Here is a 15,396-nt window from a genome sequence, read left to right on the forward strand (position 1 = left end):
TCCAATAACAAAGTGAAAGAAGCTTTCCTAGAAACTTCTTTGTGTTCTGTGAAATCATCTCACAGAGTTACAGCTTTCACCTCAAGAAGCCTGTCGCTAAGACAGGTCTTGTGGAATTGGCAAAGTGATATTTGAATGTCCATAGAGGGCTGGGGTGAGAAAGGAAATATCCTCAGATGAAATCTGGAAAGAAGCTTTCTGAGAAACTGCTTGGTGTTCTATTAATTCATCTCACAGAGTTACATATGTATTTCGTGGATCTCTTTGCTAGCTTTATTTCTGTGGAATCTGAGAACAGATATTTCGGATCCCTTAGAAGACTATAGTGCAAAGGAAATATCCTCTGATAACAAAGAGAAAGAAGCTTTCTGAGAAACTTCTTTGCGTTCTGTGAAATCATCTCACAGAGTTACAGCTTTCCCCTCAAGAAACTTTCGCTAAGACAGGTCTTGTGGAATTGGCAAAGTGATATTTGGAAGCCCATAGAGGGCTAAGGTGAAAAAGGAAACATACTCAGATGAAATCTGGAAAGAAGCTTTCTGAGAAACTGATTAGTGTTCTGTTAATTCATCTCACTGAGTTACATCTGTATTTCGTGGATCTCTTTGCTAGCCTTATTTCTGTGGAATCTGAGAACAGATATTTCGGATCCCTTTGAAGACGATAGGGCCAAAGGAAATATCCTCCAATTACAAAGAGAAAGAAGCTTTCTGAGAAACTTCTTTGTGTTCTGTGAAATCATCTAACAGAGTTACAGCTTTCACCTCAAGAAGCCTTTCGCTAAGACAGTTCTTGAGGAATTGGCAAAGTGATATTTGGAAGTCCATAGAGGGCTGCGGTGAGAAAGGAAATATCCTCAGATGAAATCTGGAAAGAAGCTTTCTGAGAAACTGCTTGGTGTTCTGTTAATTCATCTCACAGAGTTACATCTGTATTTCGTGGATCTCTTTGCTAGCCTTTTTTCTGTGGAATCTGAGAACAGATATTTGGCATCCCTTTGAAGACTATAGGGCCAAAGGAAATATCTTCCGATTACAAAGAGAAAGAAGCTTTCTGAGAAACTTCTTTGTGTTCTGTGAAGTCATCTCACAGAGTTACAGCTTTCCCCTCAAGAAGCCTTTCGCTACGACAGTTCTTGTGTTATTGACAAAGTGATATTTGGAAGCCCTTTGATTGCTATGGTGAAAAAGGAAATATCCTCAGATGAAATCTGGAAAGAAGCTTTCTGGGAAACTGCTTAGTGTTCTGTTAATTCATCTCACAGAGTTACATCTCTATTTCGTGGATCTCTTTGCTAGCCTTATTTCTGTGGAATCTGAGAACAGATATTTCGGTTCCCATTGAAGACTATAGTGCCAAAGGAAATATCCTCCGATAACAAAGAGAAAGAAGCTTTCTGAGAAACTTCTTGGCGTTCTGTGAAATCATCTCACAGAGTTACAGCTTTCACCTCAAGAAGCCTGTCGCTAAGACAGTTCTTGTGGAATTGTCAAAGTGATATTTGAATGTCCATAGAGGGCTGGGGTGAGAAAGGAAATATCCTCAGATGAAATCTGGAAAGAAGCTTTCTGAGAAACTGCTTGGTGTTCTGTTAATTCATCTCACAGAGTTACATCTGTATTTCGTGGATCTCTTTGCTAGCTTTATTTCTGTGGAATCTGAGAACAGATATTTCGGATCCCTTAGAAGACTATAGTGCCAAAGGAAATATCCTCCGATAACAAAGAGAAAGAAGCTTTCTGAGAAACTTCTTTGCGTTCTGTGAAATCATCTCACAGAGTTACATCTTTCCCCTCAAGAAGCCTTTCGCTAAGACAGTTCTTGTGGAATTGGCAAAGTGATATTTGGAAGCCCATAGAGGGATATGGTGAAAAAGGAAATATCCTCAGATGAAATCTAGAAAGAAGCTTTCTGAGAAACTGCTTAGTGTTCTGTTAATTCATGTCACAGAGTTACATCTGTATTTCGTGGATCTCCTTGCTAACCTTATTTCTGTGGAATCTGAGAACAGATATTTCGGATCCCTACGAAGACTATAGAGCCAAAGGAAATATCCTCTGATAACAAAGAGAAAGAAGCTTTCTGAGAAACTTCTTTGTGTTCTGTGAAATCATCTCACAGAGTTACAGCTTTCACCTCAAGAAGCCTGTCGCTAAGACAGTTCTTGTGGAATTGGCAAAGTGATATTTGAATGTCCATAGAGGGCTGGGGTGAGAAAGGAAATATCCTCAGATAAAATCTGGAAAGAAGCTTTCTGAGAAACTGCTTGGTGTTCTGTTAATTCATCTCACAGAGTTACATCTGTATTTCGTGGATCTCTTTGCTAGCTTTATTTCTGTGGAATCTGAGAACAGATATTTCGGATCCCTTAGAAGACTATAGTGCCAAAGGAAATATCCTCTCATAACAAAGAGAAAGAAGCTTTCTGAGAAATTTCTTTGTGTTCTGTGAAGTCATCTCACAGAGTTACAGCTTTCCCCTCACGAAACTTTCGCTAAGACAGGTCTTGTGGAATTGGCAAAGTGATATTTGGAAGCCCATAGAGGGCTATGGTGAAAAAGGAAATATTCTCAGATGAAATCTGGAAAGAAGCTTTCTGAGAAACTGATTAGTGTTCTGTTAATTCACCTCACAGAGTTACATCTGTATTTGGTGGATCTCTTTGCTAGCCTTATTTCTGTGGAATCTGAGAACAGATATTTCGGATCCCTTTGAAGACGATAGGGCCAAAGGAAATATCCTCCGATAACAAAGAAAAAGAAGCTTTCTGAGAAACTTCTTTGCATTCTGTGAAATCATCTCACAGAGATACAGTTTTCCCCCCAAGAAGCCTTTCGCCAAGACAGTTCTTGTGGAATTGGCAATGTGATATTTGGAAGCCCATAGAGGGCTATGGTGAAAAAGGAAATATCCTCAGATGAAATCTGGAAAGAAGGTTTCTGAAAATCTGCTTGGTGTTCTGTTAATTCATCTCACAGAGTTACATCTGTATTTCGTGGATCTCTTTGCTAGCCTTATTTCTGTGGAATCTGAGAACAGATATTTCGGATCCCTACGAAGACTATAGAGCCAAAGGAAATATCCTCCGATTACAAAGAGAAAGAAGCTTTCTGAGAAACTTATTTGTGTTCTGTGAAATTATCTCACAGAGTTACAGCTTTCCCCTCAAGAAGCCTTTCGCTAAGACAGTTCTTGTGGAACTGGCAAAGTGATATTTGGAAGCCCATAGAGGGCTATGTTGAAAAAGGAAATGTCCTCAGATGAAATCTGGAAAGAATCTTTCTGAGAAACTGCTTAGTGTTCTGTTAATTCATGTCATAGAGTTACATCTGTATTTCTTGGATCTCTTTGCTAGCCTTATTACTGTCGAATCTCAGAACAGATATTTCGGATCCCTTTGAAGACTATAAGGCCAAAGGAAATATCCTCCGATAACAAAGAGAAAGAAGTTTTCTGAGAAACTTCTTCGCGTTCTGTGAAATCATCTCACAGAGTTACAGCTTTCCCCTCAAGAAGCCTTTCGCTAAGACAGTTCTTGTGGAATTGGCAAGGTGATATTTGGAAGCCCATAGAGGGCTATGATGAAAAAGGAAATATCCTCAGATGAAATCTGGAAAGAAGCTTTCCGAGAAACTGCTTAGTGTTCGGTTAATTCATCTCACAAAATTACATCTGTATTTCGTGGATCTCTTTGCTAGCCTTATTTCTGTGGAATCTCAGAACAGATATTTCGGATCCCTTTGAAGATTAAAGGGCCAAAGGAAATATCCTCCGATAACAAAGAGAAAGAAGCTTTCTGAGAAATTTCTTTGTGTTCTGTGAAATCATCTCACAGAGTTACAATTTTCCCCTAAAGAAGTCTTTCGCTAAGACAGTTCTTGAGGAATTGGCAAAGTGATATTTGGAAGCCCATAGAGGGCTATGGTGAAAAAGGAAATATAATCAGATGAAATCTGGAAAGAAGCTTTCTGTGAAACTGCTTAGTTTTCGGTTAATTCATCTTACAGAGTTACATCTGTATTTCGTGGATCTCTTTGCTAGCCTTATTTCTGTGGAATCTGAGAACAGATATTTCGGATCCCTATGAAGACTATAGGGCCAAAGGAAATATCCTCCGATAACAAAGAGAAAGAAGCTTTCTGAGAAACTTCTTTGCATTCTGTGAAATCATCTCACAGAGATACAGCTTTCCCCTCAAGAAGTCTTTCGCCAAGACAGTTCTTGTGGAATTGGCAAAGTGATATTTGGAAGCCCATAGAGGGCTATGGTGAAAAAGGAAATATCCTCAGATGAAATCTGGAAAGAAGCTTTCTGAAAAACTGCTTGGTGTTCTGTTAATTCATCTCACAGAGTTACATCTGTATTTCGTGGATCTCTTTGCTAGCCTTATGTCTGTGGAATCTGAGAACAGATATTTCGGATCCCTTTGAAGACAATAGCGCCAAAGGAAATATCCTCCGATAACAAAGAGAAAGAAGCTTTCTGAGAAACTTCTTTGCGTTCTGTGAAATCATCTCACATAGTTACAGCTTTCCCCTTAAGAAGCCTTTCGCTAAGAGAGTTCTTGTGGAATTGGCAAAGTGATATTTGGAAGCCCATAGAGGGCTAGGCTGAAAAAGGAAATATCCTCAGATGAAATCTGGAAAGAAGCTTTCTGAGAAACTGCTTAGTGTTCTGTTAATTCATGTCACAGAGTTACATCTGTATTTCTTGGATCTCTTTGCTAGCCTTATTACTGTCGAATCTCAGAACAGATATTTCGGATCCTTTTGAAGACTATAAGGCCAAAGGAAATATCCTCCGATAACAAAGAGAAAGAAGCTTTCTGAGAAACTTCTTTGCATTCTATGAAATCATCTCACAGAGATACAGCTTTCCCCTCAAGAAGCCTTTCGCCAAGACAGTTCTTGTGGAATTGGCAAAGTGATATTTGGAAGCCCATAGAGGGCTATGGTGAAAAAGGAAATATCCTCAGATGAAATCTGGAAAGAAGGTTTCTGAAAATCTGCTTGGTGTTCTGTTAATTCATCTCACAGAGTTACATCTGTATTTGGTGGATCACTTTGCTAGCCTTATTTCTGTGGAATCTGAGAACAGATATTTCGGATCCCTTTGAAGACGATAGGGCCAAAGGAAATATCCTCCGATAACAAAGAAAAAGAAGCTTTCTGAGAAACTTCTTTGCATTCTGTGAAATCATCTCACAGAGATACAGTTTTCCCCCCAAGAAGCCTTTCGCCAAGACAGTTCTTGTGGAATTGGCAATGTGATATTTGGAAGCCCATAGAGGGCTATGTTGAAAAAGGAAATATCCTCAGATGAAATCTGGAAAGAAGGTTTCTGAAAATCTGCTTCGTGTTCTGTTAATTCATCTCACAGAGTTACATCTGTATTTCGTGGATCTCTTTGCTAGCCTTATTTCTGTGGAATCTGAGAACAGATATTTCGGATCCCTACGAAGACTATAGAGCCAAAGGAAATATCCTCCGATTACAAAGAGAAAGAAGCTTTCTGAGAAACTTATTTGTGTTCTGTGAAATTATCTCACAGAGTTACAGCTTTCCCCTCAAGAAGCCTTTCGCTAAGACAGTTCTTGTGGAACTGGCAAAGTGATATTTGGAAGCCCATAGAGGGCTATGTTGAAAAAGGAAATGTCCTCAGATGAAATCTGGAAAGAATCTTTCTGAGAAACTGCTTAGTGTTCTGTTAATTCATGTCATAGAGTTACATCTGTATTTCTTGGATATCTTTGCTAGCCTTATTACTGTCGAATCTGAGAACAGATATTTCGGATCCCTTTGAAGACTATAAGGCCAAAGGAAATATCCTCCGATAACAAAGAGAAAGAAGTTTTCTGAGAAACTTCTTGGCGTTCTGTGAAATCATCTCACAGAGTTACAGCTTTCCCCTCAAGAAGCCTTTCGCTAAGACAGTTCTTGTGGAATTGGCAAGGTGATATTTGGAAGCCCATAGAGGGCTATGATGAAAAAGGAAATATCCTCAGATGAAATCTGGAAAGAAGCTTTCCGAGAAACTGCTTAGTGTTCGGTTAATTCATCTCACAAAATTACATCTGTATTTCGTGGATCTCTTTGCTAGCCTTATTTCTGTGGAATCTCAGAACAGATATTTCGGATCCCTTTGAAGATTAAAGGGCCAAAGGAAATATCCTCCGATAACAAAGAGAAAGAAGCTTTCTGAGAAATTTCTTTGTGTTCTGTGAAATCATCTCACAGAGTTACAATTTTCCCCTAAAGAAGTCTTTCGCTGAGACAGTTCTTGAGGAATTGGCAAAGTGATATTTGGAAGCCCATAGAGGGCTATGGTGAAAAAGGAAATATAATCAGATGAAATCTGGAAAGAAGCTTTCTGTGAAACTGCTTAGTTTTCGGTTAATTCATCTTACAGAGTTACATCTGTATTTCGTGGATCTCTTTGCTAGCCTTATTTCTGTGGAATCTGAGAACAGATATTTCGGATCCCTATGAAGACTATAGGGCCAAAGGAAATATCCTCCGATAACAAAGAGAAAGAAGCTTTCTGAGAAACTTCTTTGCATTCTGTGAAATCATCTCACAGAGATACAGCTTTCCCCTCAAGAAGCCTTTCGCCAAGACAGTTCTTGTGGAATTGGCAAAGTGATATTTGGAAGCCCATAGAGGGCTATGGTGAAAAAGGAAATATCCTCAGATGAAATCTGGAAAGAAGCTTTCTGAAAAACTGCTTGGTGTTCTGTTAATTCATCTCACAGAGTTACATCTGTATTTCGTGGATCTCTTTGCTAGCCTTATGTCTGTGGAATCTGAGAACAGATATTTCGGATCCCTTTGAAGACAATAGCGCCAAAGGAAATATCCTCCGATAACAAAGAGAAAGAAGCTTTCTGAGAAACTTCTTTGCGTTCTGTGAAATCATCTCACATAGTTACAGCTTTCCCCTTAAGAAGCCTTTCGCTAAGAGAGTTCTTGTGGAATTGGCAAAGTGATATTTGGAAGCCCATAGAGGGCTAGGCTGAAAAAGGAAATATCCTCAGATGAAATCTGGAAAGAAGCTTTCTGAGAAACTGCTTAGTGTTCTGTTAATTCATGTCACAGAGTTACATCTGTATTTCTTGGATCTCTTTGCTAGCCTTATTACTGTCGAATCTCAGAACAGATATTTCGGATCCTTTTGAAGACTATAAGGCCAAAGGAAATATCCTCCGATAACAAAGAGAAAGAAGCTTTCTGAGAAACTTCTTTGCATTCTATGAAATCATCTCACAGAGATACAGCTTTCCCCTCAAGAAGCCTTTCGCCAAGACAGTTCTTGTGGAATTGGCAAAGTGATATTTGGAAGCCCATAGAGGGCTATGGTGAAAAAGGAAATATCCTCAGATGAAATCTGGAAAGAAGGTTTCTGAAAATCTGCTTGGTGTTCTGTTAATTCATCTCACAGAGTTACATCTGTATTTGGTGGATCACTTTGCTAGCCTTATTTCTGTGGAATCTGAGAACAGATATTTCGGATCCCTTTGAAGACGATAGGGCCAAAGGAAATATCCTCCGATAACAAAGAAAAAGAAGCTTTCTGAGAAACTTCTTTGCATTCTGTGAAATCATCTCACAGAGATACAGTTTTCCCCCCAAGAAGCCTTTCGCCAAGACAGTTCTTGTGGAATTGGCAATGTGATATTTGGAAGCCCATAGAGGGCTATGGTGAAAAAGGAAATATCCTCAGATGAAATCTGGAAAGAAGGTTTCTGAAAATCTGCTTGGTGTTCTGTTAATTCATCTCACAGAGTTACATCTGTATTTCGTGGATCTCTTTGCTAGCCTTATTTCTGTGGAATCTGAGAACAGATATTTCGGATCCCTACGAAGACTATAGAGCCAAAGGAAATATCCTCCGATTACAAAGAGAAAGAAGCTTTCTGAGAAACTTCTTTGCATTCTGTGAAATCATCTCACAGAGATACAGCTTTCCCCTCAAGAAGCCTTTCGCCAAGACAGTTCTTGTGGAATTGGCAAAGTGATATTTGGAAGCCCATAGAGGGCTATGGTGAAAAAGGAAATATCCTCAGATGAAATCTGGAAAGAAGCTTTCTGAAAAACTGCTTGGTGTTCTGTTAATTCATCTCACAGAGTTACATCTGTATTTCGTGGATCTCTTTGCTAGCCTTATGTCTGTGGAATCTGAGAACAGATATTTCGGATCCCTTTGAAGACAATAGCACCAAAGGAAATATCCTCCGATAACAAAGAGAAAGAAGCTTTCTGAGAAACTTCTTTGCGTTCTGTGAAATCATCTCACAGAGTTACAGCTTTCCCCTTAAGAAGCCTTTCGCTAAGACAGTTCTTGTGGTATTGGCAAAGTGATATTTGGAAGCCCATAGAGGGCTATGTTGAAAAATGAAATATCCTCAGATGAAATCTGGAAAGAAGCTTTCTGAGAAACTGCTTAGTGTTCTGTTAATTCATGTCACAGAGTTACATCTGTATTTCTTGGATCTCTTTGCTAGCCTTATTACTGTCGAATCTCAGAACAGATATTTCGGATCCCTTTGAAGACTATAAGGCCAAAGGAAATATCCTCCGATAACAAAGAGAAAGAAGCTTTCTGAGAAATTTCTTGGCGTTCTGTGAAATCATCTCACAGAGTTACAGCTTTCCCCTCAAGAAGCCTTTCGCTAAGACAGTCTTGTGGAATTGGCAAGGTGATATTTGGAAGCCCATAGAGGGCTATGATGAAAAAGGAAATATCCTCAGATGAAATCTGGAAAGAAGCTTTCCGAGAAACTGCTTAGTGTTCGGTTAATTCATCTCACAAAATTACATCTGTATTTCGTGGATCTCTTTGCTAGCCTTATTTCTGTGGAATCTCAGAACAGATATTTCGGATCCCTTTGAAGATTAAAGGGCCAAAGGAAATATCCTCCGATAACAAAGAGAAAGAAGCTTTCTGAGAAATTTCTTTGTGTTCTGTGAAATCATCTCACAGAGTTACAATTTTCCCCTAAAGAAGTCTTTCGCTTAGACAGTTCTTGTGGAATTGGCAAAGTGATATTTGGAAGCCCATAGAGGGCTATGGTGAAAAAGGAAATATCCTCAGATGAAATCTGGAAAGAAGCTTTCTGAGAAACTGCTTAGTGTTCGGTTAATTCATCTTACAGAGTTACATCTGTATTTCGTGGATCTCTTTGCTAGCCTTATTTCTGTGGAATCTGAGAACAGATATTTCGGATCCCTTTGAAGACTATAGGGCCAAAGGAAATATCCTCCGATAACAAAGAGAAAGAAGCTTTCTGAGAAACTTCTTTGCATTCTGTGAAATCATCTCACAGAGTTACAGCTTTCCCTTCAAGAAGCCTTTCGCTAAGACAGTTCTTGTGGAACTGGCAAAGTGATATTTGGAAGCCCATAGAGGGCTACGTTAAAAAAGGAAATATCCTCAGATGAAATCTGGAAAGAATCTTTCTGAGAAACTGCTTAGTGTTCTGTTAATTCATGTCATAGAGTTACATATGTATTTCTTGGATTTCTTTGCTAGACTTATTACTGTCGAATCTGAGAACAGATATTTCGGATCCCTTGGAAGACTATAAGGCCAAAGGAAATATCCTCCGATAACAAAGAGAAAGAAGCTTTCTGAGAAACTTCTTGGCGTTCTGTGAAATCATCTGAAAGAGTTACAGCTTTCCCCTCAAGAAGCCTTTCGCTAAGACAGTTCTTGTGGAATTGGCAAGGTGATATTTGGAAGCCCATAGAGGGCTATGATGAAAAAGGAAATATCCTCAGATGAAATCTGGAAAGAAGCTTTCCGAGAAACTGCTTAGTGTTCGGTTAATTCATCTCACAAAATTACATCTGTATTTCGTAGATCTCTTTGCTAGCCTTATTTCTGTGGAATCTGAGAACAGATATTTCGGATCCCTACGAAGAATATAGAGCCAAAGGAAATATCCTCCGATTACAAAGAGAAAGAAGCTTTCTGAGAAACTTCTTTGCATTCTGTGAAATCATCTCACAGAGATACAGCTTTCCCCTCAAGAAGCCTTTCGCCAAGACAGTTCTTGTGGAATTGGCAAAGGGATATTTGGAAGCCCATAGAGGGCTATGGTGAAAAAGGAAATATCCTCAGATGAAATCTGGAAAGAAGCTTTCTGAAAAACTGCTTGGTGTTCTGTTAATTCATCTCACAGAGTTACATCTGTATTTCGTGGATCTCTTTGCTAGCCTTATGTCTGTGGAATCTGAGAACAGATATTTCGGATCCCTTTGAAGACAATAGCGCCAAAGGAAATATCCTCCGATAACAAAGAGAAAGAAGCTTTCTGAGAAACCTCTTTGCATTCTGTGAAATCATTTCACAGAGTTACAGCTTTCCCCTTAAGAAGCCTTTCGCTAAGACAGTTCTTGTGGAATTGGCAAAGTGATATGTGGAAGCCCATAGAGGGCTATGGTGAAAAAGGAAATATCCTCAGATGAAATCTGGAAAGAAGCTTTCTGAGAAACTGCTTAGTGTTCTGTTAATTCATGTCACAGAGTTACATCTATATTTCGTGGATCTCCTTGCTAACCTTATTACTGTGGAATCTGAGAACAGATATTTCGGATCCCTACGAAGACTATAGAGCCAAAGGAAATATCCTCTGATAACAAAGAGAAAGAAGCTTTCTGAGAAACTTCTTTGTGTTCCGTGAAATGATCCCAAGAGTTACAGCTTTCCCCTCAAGAAGCCTTTCGCTAAGACAGTTCTTGTGGAATTGGCAAAGTGATATTTGGAAGCCCATAGAGGGCTATGTTGAAAAAGGAAATATCCTCAGATGAAATCTGGAAAGAATCTTTCTGAGAAACTGCTTAGTGTTCTGTTAATTCATGTCACAGAGTTACATCTGTATTTCTTGGATCTCTTTGCTAGCCTTATTACTGTCGAATCTGAGAACAGATATTTCGTATCCCTTTGAAGATTATAAGGCCAAAGGAAATATCCTCCGATAACAAAGAGAAAGAAGCTTTCTGAGAAACATGTTTTTGTTCTGAGAAATCATCTCACAGAGTTACAGCTTTCCCCTCAAGAAGCCTTTCGCTAAGACAGTTCTTGTGGAATTGGCAAAGTGATATTTGGAAGACCATAGAGGGCAATTTTGAAAAAGGAAATATCCTCAGATGAAATCTGTAAAGAAGCTTTCAGAGAAACTGCTTAGTGTTCTGTTAATTCATCTCACAGAGTTACATCTGTATTTGGTGGATCTCTTTGCTAGCCTTATTTCTGTGGAATCTGAGAACAGATATTTCGGATCCCTTTGAAGACAATAGCGCCAAAGGAAATATCCTCCGATAACAAAGAGAAAGAAGCTTTCTGAGAAACTTCTTTGTGTTCTGTGAAATCATCTCACAGAGTTACAGCTTTCCTCTCAAGAACCCTTTCGCTAAGACAGTTCTTGTGGAATTGGAAAAGTGATATTTGGAAGCCCATAGAGGGCTACGGTGAAAAAGGAAATATCCTCAGATGAAATCTGGAAAGAAGCTTTCTGAGAAACTGCTTAGTGTTGCGTTATTTCATCTCACAGAGTTACATCTGTATTTTGTGGATCTCTTTGCTAGCCTTATTTCTGTGGAATCTGAGAACAGATATTTCGGATCCCTTTGAAGACTATAAGGCAAAGGAAATATGCTCCAAAAACAAAGAGAAAGAAGGTTTCTGAGAATCTTGTTTTTGTTCTGAGAAATCATCTCACAGAGTTACAGCTTTCCCCTCAAGAAGCCTTTCGCTAAGACAGTTCTTGTGGAATTGGCAAAGTGATATTTGGAAGACCATAGAGCGCAATGGTGAAAAAGGAAATATCCTCAGATGAAATCTGTAAAGAAGCTTTCAGAGAAACTGCTTAGTGTTCTGTTATTTCATCTCACAGAGTTACATCTGTATTTGGTGGATCTCTTTGCTAGCCTTACTTCTGTGGAATCTGAGAACAGATATTTCGGATCCCTTTGAAGACTATAAGGCCAAAGGAAATATCCTCCGATAAAAAACAGAAAGAAGCTTTCTGAGAAACTTCTTTGTGTTCTGTGAAATCATCTCACAGAGTTACAGCTTTCCCCTCAAGAAGTCTTTCGCTAAGACAGTTCTTGTGGAATTGGCAAAGTGATATTTGGAAGCCATTAGAGGGCTATGGTGAAAAAGGAAATATCCTCAGATGAAATCTGGAAAGAAGCTTTCTGAAAAACTGCTTGGTGTTCTGTTAATTCATCTCACAGAGTTACATCCGTATTTCGTGGATCTCTTTGCTAGCCTTATTTCTGTGGAATCTGAGAAGAGATATTTCGGATCCCTTTGAAGACAATAGCGCCAAAGGAAATATCCTCCGATAACAAAGAGAAAGATGCTTTCTGAGAAACTTCTTTGCGTTCTGTGAAATCATCTCACAGAGTTACAGCTTTCCCCTCAAGAAGCCTTTCGCTAAGACAGTTCTTGTGGAATTGGCAAAGTGATATTTGGAAGCCCATAGAGGGCTATGGTGAAAAAGGAAATATCCTCAGATGAAATCTGGAAAGAAGCTTTCTGAGAAAATGCTTAATGTTGTGTTAATTCATCTCACAGAGTTACATCTGTATTTCGTGGATCTCTTTGCTAGCCTTATTTCTGTGGAATCTGAGAACAGATATTTCGGATCCCTTTGAAGACTATAAGGCCAAAGGAAATATCATCCGATAACAAAGAGGAAGAAGCTTTCTGAGAAACTTCTTGGCGTTCTGTGAAATCATCTCACAGAGTTACAGCTTTCCCCTCAAGAAGCCTTTCACTAAGACAGTTCTTGTGGAATTGGCATAGTGATATTTGGAAGTCCATAGAGGGCTGCGGTGAGAAAGGAAATATCCTCAGATGAAATCTGGAAAGAAGCTTTCTGAGAAACTGCTTGGTGTTCTGTTAATTCATCTCACAGAGTTACATCTGTATTTCGTGGATCTCTTTGCTAGCCTTATTTCCGTGGAATCTGAGAACAGATATTTCGGATCCCTTTGAAGACTATAGGGCCAAAGGATATATCCTCCGATTACAAAGAGAAAGAAGCTTTCTGAGAAACTTCGTTGTGTTCTGTGAAATCATCTCACAGAGTTACAGCTTTCCCCTCAAGAAGCCTTTCGCTGAGACAGTTCTTGTGAAATTGGCAAAGTGATATTTGGAAGCCCTTAGTGGGCTATGGTGAAAAAGGAAATATCCTCAGATGAAATCTGGAAAGAAGCTTTCTGAGAATCTGCTTAGTGTCAGTTAATTCATCTCACAGAGTTACATCTGTATTTGGTGGATCTCTTTGCTAGCCTTATTTCTGTGGAATCTGAGAACAGATATTTCGGATCCCTTTGAAGACTATAAGGCAAAGGAAATATGCTCCAAAAACAAAGAGAAAGAAGCTTTCTGAGAAACTTGTTTTTGTTCTGAGAAATCAGCTCACAGAGTTACAGCTTTCCCCTCAAGAAGCCTTTCGCTAAGACAGTTCCTGTGGATTTCGCAAAGTGATATTTGGAAGCCCTAGAGGGCTTTGGTGAAAAAGGAAATGTCCTCAGATGAAATCTGCAAAGAAGCTTTCTGAGAAACTGCTTAGTGTTCTGTTAATTCATCTCACAGAGTTACATCTGTATTTCGTGGATCTCTTTGCTAGCCTTATTTCTGTGGAATATGAGAACAGATATTTCGGATCCCTTTGAAGACTATTGGGCCAAAGGATATATCCTCCGATTACAAAGAGAAAGAAGCTTTCTGAGAAACTTCTTTGTGTTCTGTGAAATCATCTCACAGAGTTACAGCTTTCCCCTCAAGAAGCCTTTCGCTAAGACAGTTCTTGTGGAATTGGCAAAGTGATATTTGGAAGCCCATAGATGGCTATGTTGAAAAAGGAAATATCCTCAGATGAAATCTGGAAAGAAGCTTTCTGAGAAACTGCTTAGTGTTGCGTTAATTCATCTCACAGAGTTACATGTGTATTTCGTGGATCTCTTTGCTAGCCTTATTTCTGTGGAATCTGAGAACAGATATTTCGGATCCCTTTGAAGACTATAAGGCAAAGGAAATATGCTCCAAAAACAAAGAGAAAGAAGCTTTCTGAGAAACTTGTTTTTGTTCTGAGAAATCATCTCACAGAGTTACAGCTTTCCCCTCAAGAAGCCTTTCGCTAAGACAGTTCTTGTGGAATTGGCAAAGTAATATTTGGAAGACCATAGAGGGCAATGGTGAAAAAGGAAATATCCTCAGATGAAATCTGTAAAGAAGCTTTCAGAGAAACTGCTTAGTGTTCTATTAATTCATCTCACAGAGTTACATCTGTATTTGGTGGATCTCTTTGCTAGCCTTATTTCTGTGGAATCTGAGAACAGATATTTCGGATCCCTTTGAAGACAATAGCGCCAAAGGAAATATCCTCCGATAACAAAGAGAAAGAAGCTTTCTGAGAAACTTCTTTGTGTTCTGTGAAATCATCTCACAGAGTTACAGCTTTCCCCTCAAGAAGCCTTTCGCTAAGACAGTTCTTGTGGAATTGGCAAAGTGATATTTGGAAGCCCATAGAGGGCTATGGTGAAAAAGGAAATATCCTCAGATGAAATCTGGAAAGAAGCTTTCTGAGAAACTGCTTAGTGTTGCGTAAATTCATCTCACAGAGTTACATCTGTATTTCGTGGATCTCTTTGCTAGCCTTATTTCTGTGGAATCTGAGAACAGATATTTCGGATCCCTTTGAAGACTATAAGGCAAAGGAAATATGCTCCAAAAGCAAAGAGAAAGAAGGTTTCTGAGAAACTTGTTTTTGTTCTGAGAAATCATCTCACAGAGTTACAGCTTTCCCCTCAAGAAGCCTTTCGCTAAGACAGTTCTTGTGGAATTGGCAAAGTGATATTTGGAAGACCATAGAGGGCAATGGTGAAAAAGGAAATATCCTCAGATGAAATCTGTAAAGAAGCTTTCAGAGAAACTGCTTAGTGTTCTGTTATTTCATCTCACAGAGTTACATCTGTATTTGGTGGATCTCTTTGCTAGCCTTATTTCTGTGGAATCTGAGAACAGATATTTCGGATCCCTTTGAAGACTATAAGGCAAAGGAAATAAGCTCCAAAAACAAATAGAAAGAAGCTTTCTGAGAAACTTGTTTTTGTTCTGAGAAATCATCTCACAGAGTTACAGCTTTCCCCTCAAGAAGCCTTTCGCTAAGACAGTTCTTGTGGAATTGGCAAAGTGATATTTGGAAGCCCATAGAGGGCTATGGTGAAATAGGAAATATCCTCAGATGAAATCTGGAAAGAAGCTTTCTGAGAAACTGCTTAGTGTTCTGTTAATTCATCTCACAGAGTTACATCTGTATTTCGTGGATCTCTTTGCTAGCCTTATTTCTGTGGAATCTGAGAACAGATATTTCGGATCCCTTTG

The sequence above is a fragment of the Macaca nemestrina genome, chromosome 15 (genome assembly GCF_043159975.1).
Source record: "Macaca nemestrina isolate mMacNem1 chromosome 15, mMacNem.hap1, whole genome shotgun sequence".
Classification (NCBI taxonomy): domain Eukaryota; kingdom Metazoa; phylum Chordata; class Mammalia; order Primates; family Cercopithecidae; genus Macaca; species Macaca nemestrina.